We start from the raw sequence: 8,125 nt of genomic DNA on the forward strand, positions 1-8,125 counted from the left end.
TGAGCAGCTATGACAGCTATGATGATGATGATGAAAAAATGGGATGAAACACTGTTCTGTCAAAGCCTGTTTCTGAAGAATACAGATGATGCTTTATCAGATGCTGATTAGTGAAGTAATGGGCGTAACTTTGTTTGAAAAAGTTCTGGAGACAAGTCTTAGAGCAAGATGGTGGAAGTGCAAAACTGGCAGTGATTAATGACAGTTCTACTAACTTGTTGTGAATTAAATCTACATGTGGAGTCGGATTTTGAGGCTCAGCACAGAGCTGCATCACTGACCGTATTCAAGAGACAAGAAATTTAAGGCTATAACATCTACCATAAGAGGCCAATTCACCACTCAGAAGTGTTTTAAAGTGCTTTTAGTCGATATCAGTTGCCAGGAGCAACACTGTTTATAAATGCAGCGACTTTATGTCATCTGCTTGCAATAAAAGCTTCTTGGAAATCCTGTGAAATCCCACTCACTGTGAGTTTTCCTTTTTCTCTGTGGAATAAGTCAGGTTTCAGAAAAAAAAAACCCAGATATTTATTGATTTATTCAGGATTTATAAACTGACGCAAAACATTGGTGATTTGCTAATGTATGAGGATGTGGTAGCTCAGTGGTTAAAGTGTCGGACTACTGGTCAGAAGAACATGAGTCCAAATCCCTGGACCATCTACAATCGGCCATCACTGGGCACCTGAAAAAGGCCTTTACCTGCTCAGTTGTATAAATTAAATGAATGTAAGTACATATTCATTCATTGTCTATACCCGCTTATTCCTAGGGTCACAGGGGTCTGCTGGAGCCTATCCCAGCACACATAGGGTGAAAGGCAGGGGTACACCCTGGACAGGTCGCCAGTCCATCGCAGGGCCACACAACCACACACACGGGCAATTTAGAATTACCAATTAACCTAATGTACATGTTTTTGGACTGTGGGAGGAAACCGGAGTAAACCCACGCAGGCACGGAGAGAACATGCAAACTCCACACAGAAAGGCCCCTGCCTGTTCGACCCCAGGATTCGGACCCACGACCTTCTTGCTGTGAAGCAACAGTGCTAACCACTAAGCCACCGTGCTGCCCTAAGTACATATTATATTCCATATATAATTTGCATAATATAATTTAATGTGTTTAATAGATGTGTCCCTATATATATATATATATATATATATATATATATATATATATATATATATATATATATATTACATTTTATATTATTAAATAGAACAGAGTAGAATACTTTATTGTCATTATACAGCTGCACAATGAAATTAAGGTTCTCTTATTTAAAAGGTGCACACATTCATATACACATATACAATGTAAATGAGAATAGAATATATAAATGAGAATAGATCCAAATGAAGATGTAAACAGATATTAATGTAAAGAGATATACATTTAGACAGATAGAAAATGCAATTTAAGACAATAGCAACTATGTACAAAATGTGCAAAATAGGGCGAGTGCAAAGTGAGTAGATATGTACATTAAATACATTAAAATAAACAAAAAAGAGAAGAATTAAAGGATATATAACTATTGGCCAGAAGAGTTAGAGACAATAGTTTGAATGTTGTGAGTGTTGTGATTATAGTGATTAATGGCACTTGGGTAGGAACTATTTAGGAAACTATAAGTGGTACGTGTTTTTAGGTACTGATAGCATCTTCCAGAGGGCAACAGAGTGAAGACATGGTTGCTGAAGTAAGAAGAGTCCTTCATTGTATTTCTGGCTTGTCGTATATATGTTTCCATTTTTAAAAGTGTATGAATGATGAAGTTCTGTTTTTTTGTCACAGACAAGAAAAACAATTCACTGTACTTCATACTGTATATATTGTGTGTGTGCTCAATAAAATGTGTGCTTTAATTTGCATCTGGAATATTTATGTCCATTGAACTTTTCGGCGTTGTTCTGTTAATGTGAATTGAAATAGACTTCATTAGAATTTCTACCATATTTAAGGTGGCTAATATTTATTCACCAATCAGGCATAACATTATGACTACTGACAGGTGAAGTGAATAACACTGATTATCTCCTCTGATATATTAGGCAGCAAGTGAACATTTTATCCTCAAAGTTGATGTGTTAGAAGCAGGAAAAATGGGTAAGCGTAAGGATTTGAGCGAGTTTGACAAGGGCCCCCCTCCCTGAACCGCCACCTTATTGTGGTGAAAGGGGTTTGAGTACCCGAATGAGCCTAGCAGCCATATTGTCAGGGGCCTAATGCTCCTGGTAGGGTCTCCCAAGGCAAACGGGTCCTAGGTGACGGATCAGACTAAGAGCAGTTCAAATCCCTTCATGAGTGGTAAAAGATCAAGGACCGTTACATCGCCCAGATTGGAGTTAACGGGGCCCCACCCTGGAGCCAGGCCTGGAGTCTTTGCCTATAGGACTCAGCCGGGTACAGCCCGAAGGAGTGACGTAGGCCCACCTTCACATAGGCCCACCACCCGCAGGAAGAAACATAAGGGGTCGGTGCTATGTGGTTTGGGTGGCAGTCATGGGCGGGGGCCTCAACGACCCAAACCCAGGTCAAAGAATCTGGCTCTTGGGACATGGAATGTTACCTCACTGGAGGGGAAGGAGTTTGAGCTAGTGGGGGAGGTTGAGTGGTACCAGGTAGAGATAGTCAGGCTCGCCTCCACGCACAGCCTGGGCTCTGGAACCCAACTCCTTGAGAGAGGTTGGACCCTCTACTACTCTGGAGTGCCTCATGGTGAGAGTCTTGCTTATAGCCTCCCAGCTCAGCCGCCATGTGTTGGAGTTTTCCCCGGTAAGCGAGATGGTTTTTCCTTGTGCCTTCGGGTCAGGGATAGGTGTCTCCCTGTTGTTTCGGCTTATGGGCTGAACAGCAGTGTGGAGTACCCGACCTTCTTGGAGACCCTGCGAGGGGTGCTGTCTTGGCTGACACATCTCTGCAACATCTGGGACAGTGCCTCTTGACTGGGCGACCGGGGTGGTGGTCCCTCTTTTTAAGAAAGCGGATCGGAGGGTGTGTTCCAACTATAGGGGGATCACACTCCTCAGCCTCCCAGGGAAAGTCTAGGTAGTCAAACCTCGGATTCAGGAGGAACAATGCGGTTTTCGTCCTAGTCGTGGAACAATGGACCAGCTCTATACCCTCCACAGGGTGCTTGAGGGTTCATGGGAGTTTGCCCAACCAGTCCACATGTGTTTTGTGGACTTGGAGAAGGCATTCAACCGTGTTCCTCGTGGCATTCTATGAGAGGTGCTCTGGGAGTATGGGGTCCATGGCCCTCTGGTAAGGGCTGTTCGGTCTTTGTATGACCGGAGCAGGAGCTTGGTTCCCATTGCCGGCTGTAAGTCAGACCTGTTCCCAGTGCATGTTGGACTGTCCTTTGTCACCGGTTCTGTTCATTATTTTTATGGAAAGAATTTCTAGGCATAGCCAGGGGCTGGAGGGAGTATGGTTTGGGGACCACAGGATTTCATCTCTGCTTTTTGCAGATGATGTTGTCCTGTTGGCTCCTTAGAGCCAGGACCAACAGCATGCACTGGGGCGGTTTGCAGCCAAGTACAAAGCGGCTGGGATGAGGATCAGCACCTCCAAATCCATGGCCATGGTTCTCAACCAGAAAAAGGTGGTTTGTCCCCCCCAGGTTGGAGGGGTGTTCCTCCCTCAAGTGGAGGAGTTTAAGTATGTCGGGGTCTTGTTTACGGCTGAGGGAAGGATGGAGCATGAGATTGACAGATGGATTGGTGCAGCAGCAGCAGTATGTGGTCTATGTACTGCTGTGTTGTGGTGAAGAAGGAGCTGAGCTGAAAGGCGAAGCTCTCGATTTACCAGTCAATCTACGTTCCTACTCTCACCGAAAGGACGAGATCCTGGATACATGCCGCCGAAATGACTTTCCTTTGTAGGGTGGCAGAGATAGGGTAAGGAGCTCTGTCACCTGGGAGGAGCTTGGAGTAGAGCCGCTGCTCCTCCACATCCAGAGGGGAGAGTTGAGGTGGCTTGGGCATCTGTTTTGGATGCCTCCTGGATGTCTCCCTGGAAAGAGACCCCGGGGAAGACCCAGGACACGCTAGAGGGACTATGTCTCTCGGCTTACCTGGGAACGCCTTGGAATTCCCCCGGAAGAGTTGGAGGAAGTGTGTAGGGAGAAGGAAGTCTGGGCATCCCTGCTTAGACTGCTGCCCCCGTGACCCGGCTCTGGATAAGCGGGAGACAGTGATGATGATGACAAGGGCCATATTGTGATGGCTAGATGACTGGATCAGAGCATCTCCAAAACCACAGCTCTTGTGGGGTGTTCCCGATCTGAAGTGGTCAGTATCTGTCAAAAGTGGTCTAAAGAAGGAACAGTGGTGAACCAGAGACAGGGTCATGGACGGCCAAGGCTCATTGATACACGTGGGGAGCGAAGGCTGGTCCGTGTGATCCGATCCAACAGACGAGCTACTGTTGCTCAAATTGCTGAAGAAGTTAATGCTGGTTCTGATAGAAAGGTGTCAGAATACACAGTGCATGACAGGTCAGGTGAAAAGGGGAATCAACACAGTATTAGGCATGTGGACATAATATTATGCCTGATCGGTGTATGTTGTGCCACAAAGATTAATAAAACAATAAATCAGGCATTTCTTTCTTGTGCAAGACTCTGTATGCTATTAACAGCTGTTTTCCTGAACTTGGTACCGGTTTACATTCCTGATGCAACAGCCAGGCCACTTCCATGTCTCCCCTGGTCATCCAGTCCTGATATGTTTGCCATCAGGGACACCAGCTGTCTAAGGCATGCAATTTTAAACACCTCTAGTAAACACAGAATGATGAACACAGATTCTTTGGAAGTGTCAGTGTTTGCACTAGGATAAGAAAGCATTTGGAAGTTATTATATAAGTTGAAAGGCAGTTATTATATTTTAAAAAAAAATAATAAAAATAAGTGACTGAGTGGATTGTCAAAAATAAAGTAGTGAGAACAAAATCAGACAATTTAAAAGCTATTGAGGGTCCCAGCATCTCCATCGTAAACTATACATATGAGCTTATAAGTGAATCACATTGACATTCAATCTTGATAGAAATACAATAGTATAATAATTTTTCCGCTCCTGATCCTGAAGTGCCCCTTTAGGGTAAGAATTCTTGTAACATACCTAGATTAAAATCATGTAGTGACAGAGTTTGATATCTGACATAATAAATATATATATTATAAAAATAACAATATAGTGACAGAGTTTTGTATATTTGAAACCAAGATTATAGAAAATCCATCCAACTATTTTCTATATGTTTATCGTACACAGAGTTGCATAGAGCCTGGAGTCTTTGAAGAGACAGGAGAGGGTGCCAATCCGTCAGAGGACACAAATAACCTTTCACATATGACAGACAATTTAGACATGCCGATCATCCATGTGAATCACAGGGAGAACTTACTGCAAACTCCATGCACACAGGGCAGAGGCAGGAATGAATTCATCAACCCTGAATGTGTTTGGTTTAAAGAATCTGATTATAACTGTACTATAAAACAAGGTTAATTATTCAGTTTCTGCCATCAGGATTGATTGTATAATTGCTATTAGTTTTAAAATATAGCAGGATCCAGAAGTATGAGAGCACTAGCTTCGATATTCATTTCTAATTTAATACACCAGTTAACATTACAAATTATATAATTCACAGCAACTTGAGTGGAATCTTTTTGCTTTAATGATAGTGGTAGTGTACCCTCGAGCTGACACAGACTTCTCCTTTTGGTCCTTATGGCTCAAATCCATCAGAGTGGCACCTGAACACAGGCTACAATAGAAGATATTAGACACGATGAAAACCCTGACGTTTTGTACAAAGCAGATAACATCGTCAATTTGACGAATTTGCTAATATTTAAAAAGAGACTCAGTAATAGTGCATATTAAATATTCATGATATTGAACATTTACATTCTTTGTTTTGAATATTTCAAAATTCTACGGTTTCTTTTAAATGGAAAAATTTTCACTGTGGTCTCAGAGTCTTGGGCTCCACTGTATGCTACATGTGTACATACCTTCCAAGATTTCCACAATACATCATTTATGAGCTTGGAGATTTTCTGTTATGGGGTTGTAAGACTGAACCTGCCTTATAGCTTATGCGAAGTTGTGTTATTTTTATCTGATGTAAAAATCCGGGGTTAGTTGCACAAGTGTAGGCAGACTTAAAAGCTAAAATCGATTGGTTCACACCTCCATCTGAGCAACTACCAGTTTTCTGATTATTGGTCCAAGCTTATTGACCACTGGGTACAGCCACACACACACACTTCTCCTCTTGGTTGGTTCATGATTATATTGAATACACATCATAAGAAGATAACAGTCTTTCTTTTCTCAGCAATTTTTCTTAATGTCTTCTACAAGTACTTTGGATTTCTGGTCTATTTTTAACCTGCTTTTATCTCTTCTGACCGTTCCCAGTCTTTCCCTTTCCCTCACTTTAATATATAATTAACATAAAAGATTAAAAAGTTAACTCGAACTTACGTACATTACTTTGCTTTTATTTACATACTTTAGTTTTATCTCTTTCTTTTGGGTGAGTGGTCTCTTGCTCCATCATACACTGGTCATAAGGGTCAATGAACGGTTTGATGAGGATTTGAAAGTGATACAGTAATACAGCTTACAGTATGCTATGATCATCAGAGTCACCTGATTTCAACTTAATTGAACCACCATCATCAAAAAACATGGGAAGATCTGCTCTTCTGGTAGCTCCAGATATCCTAAATGTTCCTCAGGTCACCATTTGGGGATCCCTTAAAGGTTCAAAACAATAGCAATGTGAGTATTAAAAAGGATTTCCTTTCAGCTAAGACTTCCTAGTTTTAATTTAATGAATTTGCCTGAAGGCTTTTATACCACTTAAAGACCGCATTACGGTAAATTGCATTATTTGACTAACATCGGCCAAGAGAAAAGTAGAAAAGTCGAGAAAGAAGACAGCCCTATCTGATTCTTCACAGTGTTTGCAAATTATATTTCAAACTGTATTCCAGTGATGATCTTTCTCCATGTCTAATAAATGTTCTTCGCCAACTGGGCCTGCTTCAAAAGCATTAACAATATGGGGTAAGCAGCAGACATTATCTGAGGCGAATCTAGACTTAATAAAGCCAGCTGGATCAATGTGCACTAAAAAAAATAAAAGACATGCAGTGCTCTAGGCAAGACACAATAACCCTTGCAAACAATTTAATTTCCCAATTTAACAGACTAAGCGAGATATCGCTGGAGCATTCAGTCAGCGGTTTATGTGTCTTCCAGAGAGGGGAAAGGGGAAAGCTATAATAGAGTTGGAAGACAGCCTAATGTTATTAATAAAAAATGGAGTATTTAAGAATAAAGGGTCTGTCAGAGGCTACGAATGTTAAGCACAGTTCAGTGGAAATACCATTCAGCTCAGGAGATTTGCCCTTATTCATCGACTGCATATTCTATTAATGCATTGGTTAGATATGAGTATGTTTTTAGTTCATTTGGACAGCTAATTCTGCATTTTTTTTTTTTAGCACAGTCATTATTTTCATGTATTTGAATCTTAGATAAAAATATATCATTAAGGTCCACCAAGATATGCCCACCCATTGTGCTAATCTAGTGTATATTAGGAATCAGATATTATCTTAATGGCTAATAATTCGCTGGGCCATTTTAGGTGCTTAAAATAAATGTCTACAGCTTCCGCTCACCTCACTACTATCAGCGCACTTGTCTGATCTATATAGAGTGTTCATGTGAGAGCTAGAACAAGATTTCCTAAAGATTGAGGACCATATACACATTTGCTGTAGTTTTTGTAATTTTAGAGACTGATAACTTGAGAACCTGCACTTTTTCATTGAAACAGGTTTTGAGGCTCAGGTTTTGGGATAGCCCATACAGTTAAAGCTCTGGGTTGTTGATCAGAAGATCAGGGTTCCAGCACCAGCACTGCCAAGCTACCACAGTTGGGCCCTTGAACAAGGCCCCCAAGGCCCCCCGGCTCCAGGGCTGCTACACTATATTGCCAAAAGTATTCGCTCACCTGCCTTGACTCGCATATGAACTTAAGTGACATCCCATTCCTAATCCATAGGGTTCAATATGACGTC

Source organism: Hemibagrus wyckioides, linkage group LG18 (assembly GCF_019097595.1).
Source record: "Hemibagrus wyckioides isolate EC202008001 linkage group LG18, SWU_Hwy_1.0, whole genome shotgun sequence".
NCBI classification, from domain to species: Eukaryota; Metazoa; Chordata; class Actinopteri; order Siluriformes; family Bagridae; genus Hemibagrus; species Hemibagrus wyckioides.